The sequence below is a fragment of the Trachypithecus francoisi genome, unplaced genomic scaffold, assembly GCF_009764315.1.
Source record: "Trachypithecus francoisi isolate TF-2019V2 unplaced genomic scaffold, Tfra_2.0 Lachesis_group6, whole genome shotgun sequence".
Classification (NCBI taxonomy): Eukaryota; Metazoa; Chordata; class Mammalia; order Primates; family Cercopithecidae; genus Trachypithecus; species Trachypithecus francoisi.
The window spans coordinates 54,408,816-54,422,103 of NW_022681471.1; positions in this window are offsets into that span (position 1 = coordinate 54,408,816).

Below are 13,288 nucleotides of genomic sequence, written 5' to 3' on the forward strand. Positions count from 1 at the left end.
TCACTGGGGATCTGGCAACCCATTTTTCCTGGACCCCTCTCTATAGCAAAGAGCTATTCTGTTTCTTTCACCTATTAAACTTCCACTCTTAACCTCATTCTTTGTGTGGCCACATCCTTGATCTCCATGGCTGTGAGACAGCAAACCTTGGGTATTACCCCACACAATGAGACTGCTTCACTAGCACCTGATCATTTGGAAAATTCTCAGCCCATCCAGATAGTGGCTCTAGAAATGGTGTATGGTTGGACAACCACTTACTAAGAGACTAGGTGTCTTATGGATTTGATCAACAATTTCAGTAGAAATCATGAATAGAGATGTATTTATTCAGGAAGTATCTGTGGGGAACCCTCTTTTCTAATGGCTTGAATCACCATAAGTTGGACAGGAGACAAATACATTTTAAAATAATTTTATATTAACAAAAAATGTTGCCAGCCTGGACTGAATGAGAAAGAAATAGGACAAAGTAAAGAAAAGTTACGCTTAAGGCAGAGCCATAGATGCAGAGCATAGACCATCAAGCCACAGAGGAATATTCTCGGGCCTTGAAATCTAATGAAATTATTGCTGTTGGGTTGTGGACTTGCTTTGGACCTGTGGATATTTCTTTTCTTCCTCTTTCTTCTCATTCTTTTGGAACAGAAATATCTATCTCATGATTATACAACCATTGTATTTTGAAATAAGATAACTTGTTTTCTGGCTTCACAGTTTCACAGATGAAGGGAAGAATTTTGCCCCAGGATGGACCATACCATGAGTCTCACCTATTATTGATTTAAATAATTAGATGAGAATTTGGGCTTCATCAGAATTAAAAACTTTTGTCACTCAAAGTACATTATCAGGAAAGTGAAAAGACAACCTATAAAATTAGAGAAAGATTTATAAATCACAAAGCTGATAAGGATCTAGTATCCAGACAATACAGTGAACTCTTAAAACCCACCAACAAAAAGAAAACCCAATTTTAAAAATGGGAAAAAAGTTAAATAGACTTAAAACCATCGAATTGTACACTTTAAATTGTGAAATGTGTGGTATGTGAATTATATCAATAAAGCTGTTACGCTTTTTAAAAAAGCAAAGTTTAAGAGACATGAATGGGAGCTGTGATATTGGGTTAGGCAATGGTTTCTTTACTTTTTTTTTTTAAACTGCAATGAACACTTTATTTTTTATAAATTGTCAAACAAACAGCAGATGGTAACATTCAATAATCCTAAACTTCGCATTGTATAAACTAGTGACTACAAGATTCTCTATCAAAAAATTTTTTTTCCTTCTTCAACTTTTATTTTAAGTTCAGGGGTACATGTGCAGGATGAGCAGTTTTATTACATAGGTAGGGAATGGTTTCTTAAATATGACATTTAAGCACAGAAACAGAACAAAAATAGATAAATTAGACTTCATCAAAATTAACAACTTTTGCACATTGGAAATGATCAAAAAATGAAAAGAAAACCGACAGAATGGGAGAAAGTATTTACAAGTTATGCATCTTAAAGTCGTCTAGTATCCAGAATATATAAAGAAATCTTACAATGAAATGATAACAAGACAAATAACCCAGTTGTAAAAATGGGCAAAGCATCTGAATAGACATTTTTTTCTAAAGAAGATAAACAGATAGCCAATAAACAGAAGATGCTGAACACTAAGCCATCAGGGAAATGCTATCAGTTGCAAATCCAGTTTCCAGTTGCAAATCCCAATGAGATACCAATTCACGACCACTAGGATGGCTATAATCAGAAAGAAAGACAATAGCAAATGTTGCTGAGGATGTAAAAGAATTGGAACCCTCACACATTGCTGCTGGAAATGTAAAATGGTACAGCCACTGTGGAAAACAGTTTGGTGGTTCCTCAAAAAGTTGACATAAAATTATCTTATGACTCAGCAATTCTCTGTCCATTAGGTTGGTGCAAAAGTAATTGTGGTTTTTGCCATTACTTTTAATAGATATATACCCAAGAGAGATGAAAACTATGACCACACAAGAACACGCACACAAATATTCATGGCAGCATAATTTATAATGGCCCCAACGTAGGAAAAAATCCAAATATCCATAAACTAATAAGTAGATAAATGTATAAACTAAGTGTGGTATATCCCTATAATGGAATCTTAATGGACAATGAAATGAAGTAAGGATATATGAAACAACATGGAAAATCTGTGAAAGTACTATGCTAAGTGAAAGAAGACAGTGACAAAAGAACATATGTGGTTCCATCTATACTAAATGTTCAGATTAGGCAAAGCTATAGAGACAGATATTTGTGTATTGGTTGCCTAGGACTGAGTGCTGGGATGCTGTGAGGGAATGTAGAGTGTCTACTAATGAGTACAGAGTTTTTTTGTGGTTGATGGAAGTGTTCTAAGTCCAGGCACAGTGGCTGACGTCTGTAATCCCAGCACTTTGGGAGGCTGAGGTGGGTGAATCACTTGAGGTTAGGAGTTCGAGAACAGCCTGGCTAACATGATGAGACCCTGTCTCTACTAAAAACATAAAAATTAGCTACGTATGGTGGTGTATCTGTAGTCCCAGCTACTTGGGAGACTGCAGTGGAGGATCACTTGAGCCTGGAAGGTTGAGGCTACAGTGAGCCATGATCATGCCACTGCACTCTAGCCTGAGCAACAGAGTGAGATTCTGTCTCAAAAAAAAAAAAAAAAAAAAAAAAAAGAAAATCTTCTAAAATTAGATTGTGATGATGATTGCACAACTATGAATATACTATAAACCACTGAAATGTACAGTTTAAAAGTATATGTATTATATGTCAACAAAGCTTTTTAAAAATGGAACACAATAATTTCAGGGGATCACTATCAGTAAAGACATCAAATTTGTGAATTTGAGGTCTCAATTGAAAGCTAATAATTAACAACAAAAATACAACTGTTCACTAAAATGTAAAAAGTAGAACTAATACAATCTGAAAAATATACTTAACTAAGAATAGGAAATAGTTCTATGCCATTTCTATCACATATTTCTAGGATATTAAACAGCCAGTTCAGGCATTATGGAAATACTATGGCAGCACCAAAATTCCAGTCCTAATACATCGACATACACCCACACAGACCTATGCATTTTTCATGCATGCAGGTGATATCTGAAACTCATGTGAATAACTTCTCTGCAAGATATATTTAGTTGAGATTATTTTCAATACAAATAGGATAGAGAGCTAAAAAGCCATTTTTTAAATTCCCATAAGCATGTTCTTCTACAATCTGCATTGTGGGGTAGGATTTATTAGGCCTGATGCAATGCCTGCTGACGCCATGTGTAGTATAATGTGAGAGGTGTCTCACACCTGTTTGTCCCACTGGCTACAATCCAGAGCTTTGAATTCTCACCCCTAATTGGAGTTAGTCTTCCTGTCTTGTAGAGAAACAATAGTGCCCTACCTCTATACTAATGGTAGTACATTACCATTTTCAAAGTATAGTGCTTGTGTATACATCCTCTCATGGAATTCTAACAACCTTAAGCTGGAGGTACTGTTACACAGCTTTCATAGCTAGAGAAAATGAATGCTTAGTGAGGTTTATTTACTCATCTAAGGGCATATTAGTCATGAACAAGCTGAGGCTTTGACAGGCTAATGTTAAGTGAACTTTCCATGGTTTCTAAGCTTTGTCAAATGTTGAGCGCACCTAGAAACATCTATTCAAATTGGACTCCTGTATAGAGAATAGAGAGGAAGAGAAGAGTAACAAAGTATCCCATTAGTAGCAGAAAACTATAGGATGAATTACTATAGGACAGAGCAAGGGCCTGAGTTATGAAAATTTTTATGTGTGAGGAAACAGGGCTTGAGGAACAGATTCAAATAATAGAAAAAATGTTAACTCAGAGTATGAAATAGACACTAAGGACATTAAGGAATAAATGTTGATTAAATATAGTTAGTATCCTAGGATATTTTTCTAGCATAGAAAATAACTTTTAATTAGAAATAGACATTTTATTTTGGTCTGTTTCAGTCATTTAAATAAACTTCAGTTATGTATAAACATGACAGAAATATGTATTCTGTAAATGTGCATGTGTATCTTGGATAGTGTATTTTGTTTTTGGAATTATCTTTCAGAGAGGATAGACTATTTATTTACATGTACTGTCTTCCTGGTAGAACTCTAAATTTGTCTGTCCTGTCCTTACCACAAAGAGTTTAGGACCTTAAATTCTTTACTTCTTATTTTCTTTTGATAAAACATTGCTTTTCATTATGTTTGCTTTTTTCATTCTTTATCAAAATAATCCTGCAGTGTGGCTCTGTATCGTCTTCTTCATCTGTTTCTGCAAATAAAATTAGTTTGCCATATGTCCCACATAAATAAGTCAAATGAAATTGTTTAATTATGAATCGTAACCCTTCCTTATCTCAGCTGCTTACTTAGCCCATTGCTTAGAATACCTTACTTTCTTCTTTTTTTAATGTATTGTTCAGGGGACACTTCAATGTTCAAAGGCTGATATTCAACCAGTTTTTTCCTACAACTGAAGAAGTACAATGCCCTCCTGCATTTCTGGCCTCATTTTCTTTGCTTTGGAGATGTATGTTGGAAAACAAACTGATGCATTTTTCACAGTTGCAAATAAACTAACCCTGCTTTTCAATGTATTGCATGTTGTCATTTCTTTCTTTTCTGGAAAGTATGAAGTTTGGTATTCTTGCTGAAAGAACTGAAGATCAATCTGTGACTGAATTCTGATTCTAATTCTGTTCCCAATTCCATCTGGTCATTTCTGTTAAATAATCTAGGGTGAATCACTTAATTGTTCTTTTTTGTGACCTTCTCTGTTTACTCTCCCTGCAAAGCAGGTAGAATAATGTTACTGTATGTGTACCTCAGGGAGTATTTGAAACATAGTGAGGATTATCATTATTTAGCACAGCTAAATTTTACAAGTGCTAGAGGAGGTACATGTTGTTTGTATTACTTATAATTAAAGTTGAAACTTTATATCTCTGTCTACATATGCAAAATCAAGTGACCGAATAAGTTCATTTAAATACCTTAGAAAGTTAAATGTGGCACTTATAATTGAGAAATCCATTTCACATAAAAATAATTTCATTAATGTATGCATTTCACATGTACCCTTATTTTCGCTCTCAAAATGTACTTATATACAACTCACAGATTTTTCAAAAAAGGCCCAAGTAATTTAAGAAAAGGAAAATTGTTTTTATAATTATCTCAATTTTCCATCTCAGCCTGAGTACACAAATACTTAAGACAAAGTATTGTTTTTCTTTTCATTTAAGCTGTGTTTTTGTGAAATGGAGCCTATTTAGGTTGAGTCTACTCTAGATCTTTACAGCAGTTAATCTTCCATTCTTAACTTGATGTCAATATATTTTTTTGAAATGTTGTTTGCTGTATGGATTGTTCCGGCCACTGAGCTACCTGGTTATTCCTTAGTGAGTTCCTTCCCAAAGCCGTAGTAGCAGTGCCATTATTAGTTGCAATGTCTTCATCTTCTTCAAGCCCCAAAAAGCCTAGACAAAAGTGGTATAAACAATGAAGAAATTTATTTCCCCCATTATAAGAAATTGAGAATAGGCATATCCTGTGTAGGTCATTTAATTGACTCAATAATATCATGAAGGATCCAGATTCTTTTCCATTTTTCTGCTCTGATACCTTCAGTGTGACAATATTGGCCTTGGGCTATTTCCCCTCGTGGCCACGAGATGACTGCCCAGAAAGGACAATGCCCAATGGAAAAAGAGGGATTTTTTTTCTTCTTTATGTCTGTGTAAGAAGAAAAATTTCCTCCAATGACCTCTGTTTATGCCTCACTGGCCAAAAATGAATCACATGCCCACTTATAAACCAAGCATTGGCCATATTTAAGAGATTACCATGATTATATTAAAATACTCACTAATTACCCCTGAGTCCATGGTGGAGAGATCGGACTCCTGAATAAATTGTGGTTTAAGCACCAAGTAATAAGGGATTAATAACTACTAGGTAGACGGTCAACAGTGTCTCCTTTATTTAGGAACCAGCTTCCTCTAGACTTCTTCCTGAGACATTTCCATGAAGATATTCCTGGCAGCTTCTTCACTTAATTTTTGCTAATGGAGTTTCCTTTAAGAATTTCCTATATTACTTTTGAAGGTGATAGAAACAGAGGGCCAAGAAAGTTTAGGCAGAAAAGGGTGGGTCCCCAACAAAACCCCACCTTCGAGCCAAAAAGCCTGAAACCCACGACCCAAAGTGAGAACTTCTATCCCTGTTTTCCCACTCGAATGTTTGCCTTTTCCTAAACTATCCATGGCCTGTCCCATCCCCAGTCCTGTGCCTATAAAAGCTCTAGACTCAGCCAGAAGAGAGGATAAGCCGCTGAACGTCAGGGACTATGGCTGGTTGTTGGAGAGAAGTGGCTTAACTTCAGAGGGACAGCTTGATGGCTGGAGATGGCTGGACTTTAGGGGAAGATTACCTACCTCCCTATCCCGCCTTCTGCTCCCCTTCCCGCTGAGAGCCACTTTCATTGGCAGTAAAATCCCCTGTATTTACCATCCTTCAATTTGTTCATGTGACCTCATTTTTCCTGGATGCTGGACAAGAGCTCGTGAGCCACCAGTGTGGATACAAAAGACTGTCAAACTGGCTCTTTGCCCTTGCTGGCAGAGGGCAGCCACCTCACATGAAAAGGCAAAGGGCCCACTGAGCTGTTAACACTTATGCTGTCCCTGGATGGCAGAGTTAAAAAAGCACTGTAATATGTCCTCTGGGAATGTGGGGGTTGCAGGCACTACCATCTGGATGCTGCCGTGGGGCCCACAGAGAGTTCACGCCTGCCACTGCCAAAGTGGCTCGCCAGTTCCAGTGCTTGTGCACGCCAGTTCCAGTCCTTGTGCACGCCAGTTCCCTCCTCCTTTACTCATGTGCTCCCTCTCATGAGGAGTTTAGAGTGGCAGGCTGAGTAAATGAGGCACCTTGTTGTGAGTCCTGAAAAGGATCAGGGAAATATCTCGCTTCAAAAGTAGGCCTAAAACAAGGCCCTGAAATTTTGTCTTTATTTCACCCATACTACTTTACTTGCTTTGCTCATATGCATTGAAGTTAAAAGAATTATTGCGTTAAAATTTGTATACAATAAGGTATATCTGTTTTAAATGACAGTTCAGTGAGTTTTGACGTATGTGTATACTTGTATAACCATCACAATAATAAAAATATAGGGTATTTCCATAACTCAAAATATTCCCTTAAGTTCCCTTTCTAGTCAGTTCTCTCCAAACCTGTCCACAGGCAACCAAAATTTTTTCCAAAGTTATATACCATTTTACATCCCCAACAGCAGGGTACAAAGGTTTTGATTGTACCACATCATCTCCATGACTTGGCATTTTAAATCTTTAAAACATCTTAGCCATGATAAATTTCAACCTTGTACATTTAATTTTTATTTCCTGAGTGACTAATGATGGTTTACATCTTTTCATGGGCTTATTGTCCACACACGTATCTTCTATTGTGACGTGTCTTCTCAAAACTCTTCCCAATGTACTTGTTGTGCTTTTTAAATTATTGAATTGTAAGAAGTATTTATATACTCTGAATACAAGTCCCACAACAGGTATGTGAATTGTGAATCTTTTCTCCCAATCAATTACTTGCTTTTTCATATTAACAGTATTTCAAAGAGCTGAAGTTAGTTTTCAATTTGTATGATACACACTTTATTGATGTTTTCATTTACGATTTGTGCTTTCTGTGTATTATGTATGAACCCTTTGACCATCTATAGGTTGGAAAGAAGTCCTCCTTTGTTGCCTTCTGTAATTTGGTCAGAAAAATTTTTCTGTGAAGGACCAGATAACAAATATTTTAGGCTTTGAGGTTTACATATGGTCTGTGTTGCATATTTTCCTCTCCTCTTTTCTTTTAAAAATATTAAAAAATTCCTTATCTTAAGTACCTGCCAATACCGACAGTAGGCCACATGTGGTCTAGGGGCCATGTTTGGTTTATCTACCCCTGTTCCCAAGGATTTATAACTTTAGCTTTTATCTTTAGCCCTACAAGCCATTTCATGTTAATTTTTGTGTATGGTGTGAGGTAAGATTTAGTGTTCATTTTTTTATTCTGTATGTACAGACATGTGTCCCTTAATGATGGGACTATGCTCTGAGAAATGTGTCTTTAGGTGATTTGCTTGTTGTATGAACATCATAGAGTGTACTCTCACAAACCTAGATGGCATAGCCTACTACAGTTGTATTGCTACAATTGCCTACAGTATTCAGTATGGCAAACATAGTAAAGGTATAATAAAAATACAATATAAAAGATTTAAAATAGTATATCTGTATAAGGAAAATTTACCGGAAATGGAAGTTTCAGGACAAGAAGTTGTTCTGGGTGAGTCAGAGTAAATGGTGAGTAAATGTAAAGGCCTAGGACATTACTGTATAGTACTGTAGACTTCATAAACACCGTACTCTTAAGCTGCACTAAATTTATAAAAATCCTTTCTTCAATAATAAATTAACATTAGCTTACTATAACCCTTTTACTTTATGAATGAATACATTTTTAACTGTTTGACTTTTTTGTAATAATACTTTTGCTTAAAACATAAAAACGTTGTACAACTATACAAAATATGTTTAATATCTTTATTATATAAGCTTTTTTTGTTTTAATTTTATTTTTACTTTTAAAACTTTCTTGTTAAAAACTAAGACACAGACACACGTATTAGCTGAGGTCTATATCAGGTCAGGATTACCAATATCTCTGACTTACACCTCCGCATCTTGTCCCACTGGAGGACCTTTACAGGCAAAATAACACACATGGAGCTGTCTGTCATCTCCTATGGTAACAATGCTTCCTTTTGGAATCCTCCTAAAGGACCTGCCTGAGGCCGTTTTACAGTTAACTTTTTGTTTAATAATGGAGCAGAGATATCAACCACTGTATACTGTGGGTGAGCAAAAGTTGGCAATTCGAAAACAGGCAAAACAAAAACAAAGCAAAACAAATACAGTAAAAAAAGACTCAATATCCACTCATGATGAAAAAATAGAAAAAGAAGGGAACTTCCTCAAGCTGTAAAGGACAACTGTGGACAAATCTACAGCTAATATTTGGATTATTTTCCTCTATGGTGAGAAACAAGGTAAGAATATTCACTCTCAAAACAAAATATGTAGAAAACACTGTTGCTCTATTCTTAAAGCCTTCCATGATTACTTATTTTCTGCTTGGCCCCTGCAACTTGTCTTTTGTACGTGGATAATTTTGCAGTCATTTCTTGATTTGGGCAGAGTTTTAGCTCTTTCTCTCTGCAATTTCCTCGTTTTTAAGATTAACTCCTAATTTGCAGCCACTCTGCTCATCTCCAGCTCTGTCCTCTGACACGTGAAGCCCATACAAATTTAGCTATCTGCTGCTGGTTGACTGGGAATGTATTTCTGCTGTTGATCTATAATTTAATTCTAGTATGGTCAGAAACATTGCCTCTATGATTTCACTACTTTGTAATGAATTGAAGTTTTCTGGCTCAATTTATGGCTACTTCATGTGAACTTGAAACAAATGTGTGTTCTTTTGTTGGCTAGGTATTCTATACATTTTCAGTTCCGTCAAGTTGATTTGTTGTGTTGTTTAAGTCTTCTATAGTTGTCCTTATTTTCTTGTTACTTGTTCTATTGATTACAAAGAAATGAATTTTGAAATTTCCAATGACAATTTGGGATGTGTCTATTTATCCATGCAGTTATATCAGTTTCTCTATATATATTTCAAGCGCTATAACTAGATGCTTATACATTTAGGATTATTATATACTCTGGATGAATTAACTTATAATTATTAGGAAATATTATTCTTTTACCTGAGGATTTTTTTTCCTGAAATGTACTTTGTCTCATATTAATATAGCTACTCTATTCATTTTATGAATAATGTTTGCATTATATTATCTTTTTCATGTTTTTATATTGGAACTATATTTTTATCTTTAAAGTACATGTTTCAGGTCATATCATTAAGTCTTTTTGAAAATCAATTCTGACTACCTTTTAATTAGAGTGTTTAGACTACCTTTAATGCAGTTATTGATACAGTTGGGTTTAAAACTACCACTGTGTATTTTTTAGTATATCCCATATATTTTACTCTAGAGTGTATGATATGTACATTTACATTTTCATAGTCTACCTTCAAATACCATTATATAACAATGCATAAGATTATTATAAGATTATGCTTCCTGCTTCAGTATACATTATAAATGGCACAATAGTTTGATATTATTTTTATTTTGAACAATTAATTATCTTGTAAAGAAATTTAAAGTGAGAAAATAGTCTTTTACGTTTACCCATACATTGTTATTGCTGTAGCTCTTCATTCCTTGCTATAGAAAACAAATTTCCTTCAGGTATCATTTCCTTCTGCTTGAAGAACTTCTTTTAACGTTTTGGTAGTAAAGATTTGATAGCTGCAAATTCTTTTAGCGTATTTTTCTTTGACAGAGTATTTCATCGTCATATTTTTCACTGAATATAGACTCTTGTTTGAGAGTGTTCTCTCTTTCAGCACTGTGATAATATTATTCACTGTCTTCTGGATTGCAGATATTCTGAACAACAATCTGGCATTATTTTTACCTTTGTCCCTCTGGACAGGTCTTTTCTACAAAAATGTCAAAGCAAGTTCCAATTACGTGTATGTTTGGTTGCTGAATATTTTTCCATGTGTCACTAAGGCTCAGTTCAGATTTTTCAGTTTTTTTTTCCTCTCTGTACTTCAATTTGAAAAGTTTCTATTGCTTTGTCTTCAAATTCATTGAGCTTTTCTCCTATATTGTCTTTATTTAAACCCATTCAGTATACCTTTATTTTAGACATTGTGTTTTTCATCTATAAAGTCCCATTTGGTTCTTTTTCTATATTCCATTTCTCTTTTAATGGTGTTTATTTTTTCTCTTTTATCATTGAGCATATTTATAATAGCCATTTTTAAGTTTCTATTTTTTTTACCCATCATGTCTGTGTTTTCAGGTTCTGTTGTTATTGACTGGTCTTTCTACTGCTTATGGGTCGTGTTTTTCTTCTTCATGTCTATTCTTTTTCAAGGACATTGTAATTTTACTTTGTTGAGTGATAGCTTTTGTTATGTTGTCTTAAAATGCTGTTATATTTTATGGCAGGCAATTATGTTACTAGTGCAACAGCCTGATCCTTTTGAGTTTTCCTTTTAAGCTTACTAGAGTGGTTCTAGCATAGCCTTTTATTTTATTGCTAATTTAGCCTCTCTACTAGAGCAAGACATTCCCTTGGTCTCTACTAAATGACATGACTGTTCAATTGCAACTCTCCAATGTATAATCTCCACCTTATAGCTCCTCAGTCATTATTTGCCTTGCCTCATATTGTTTCATTCTATGCATAATGTTCAGCAACAAACAGACATAGATCCCTATGCAGATATTTATAGTTCTTTTCAGTGAATACCCTTCCTTTCCAGTATGGAGCTCTGTAAATTTTAGCTCCAGCAATCTCCCAGGCCCTGACTTCTGTCTCTTCAAATCAGTGAATCTCGGCTATGCTCTGCCTGGGATTTCCCTTTGTATATCCTGATCTGGAAAGTATCTCACTGGTGTAGAGCCAAAGTGATTATAGGTATCTCTTTTGTTTCCCTTGTCTCTTGAATCCTAGTCCTATGCTGCTGTTTGATCAGTTTCTAAAAATGGTTTCATACATTTTGGTCAGTTTTCCATTTGTTTATGTTAGGAGGGCAAGTGTGGTTTCAGTTATTCCATTATGACTTGAAGCAGATGTTTCTTATATGCTTTTGATTTGTGTTGGAGCTACATGAAATGGAGAAAAACATTATCTTTCAAAGCTGAAACTTAAGCTTGTGTATTAAACTTTCTTTTCACAACTATTGATAAGACTACCTGGAAAGGAAAGTTGCCTCTATAAGAAATACTAACTGTATCATTGTAGTCAACAGTGAAAGTGAAAAAGAAATAATTTTTGGAGAAAGCATTAAAAAGTAAAGAACAAAGTGTGCAGACATTTCAACCCAAAATATCATAATTTCCAATGGAGGGTGAAACTGATTCTGTTATATAAGAAGTAGAATTAAACTTTAATTGAGTTTTTATATTTATGGATATTTTAAAATATAGCTAGTTTTATTTCTTATCTTCCATAACGTTATCATTAGAATTCTTGAATTATATGATTACCTCTGGCATTTTCTATTTATAATATTTGATGATTACATGAAATAATCAAAGCGTTCATTATGTCTGAGATACTGGACAAGATGATTTGTAAGATAATAAAAATACTCAGTCTGTGCCTTCCATCAGATTATAACCTAAATTGGGAAATAAGGGAAACACATGCATACAAAAAAAGTGAAAGAGGTAGATTTTATGAGTGATTAAAATATGAATAATGAAAGGGCCATGAAAATTTTAAAAAGTGACTTTTTTTGTGATGGAATCTGGGAAGGCTTCAGTGAGGATTTGCTTTTTGATGTGGGCCTTAACGAATGGATGAATTGGGGTTTTTGTTTTTTTTTTTTTAGACGAGTGTGAATAAAAGGGTGTTTCTGGTGGAAAATGTCTGTCAGAGCCTTTGATGCTATGGTATTTTGTACATATATTTAAAAGTTTATGGTTACATCTGTGTATATGCATTTGTATAATTTTAATAAAATAATATTAGAAATTATTTGAGCTTATAGGTAAAATTGGACTATTAAAATATATCCCAAGGAATCTAATAATAAAGATGTTAGAACCTGGCAAACGTCACTGCTCTTTGATCTTGTTCTTTGTTTTTTCTCTTTCCACTCATTAAACTTTAGCTGGAAGACTTTCTATAGAAAATGATCTCTATAAGGTACACACATTTTTAGTTTTCTTTAAAATGTTGTTAACGGCCGGGCGCGGTGGCTCAAGCCTGTAATCCCAGCACTTTGGGAGGCCGAGACGGGCGGATCACAAGGTCAGGAGATCGAGACCATCCTGGCTAACATGGTGAAACCCCGTCTCTACTAAAAAAATATAAAAAACTAGCCGGGCGAGGTGGTGGGTGCCTGTAGTCCCAGCTACTCGGGAGGCTGAGGCAGGAGAATGGCGTGAACCCGGGAGGTGGAGCTTGCAGTGAGCTGAGATCCGGCCACTGCACTCTAGCCTGGGCGACAGAGCGAGACTCCGTCTCAAAAAAAAAAAAAAAAAAAAAAAAAAAAAAAAAAAAAA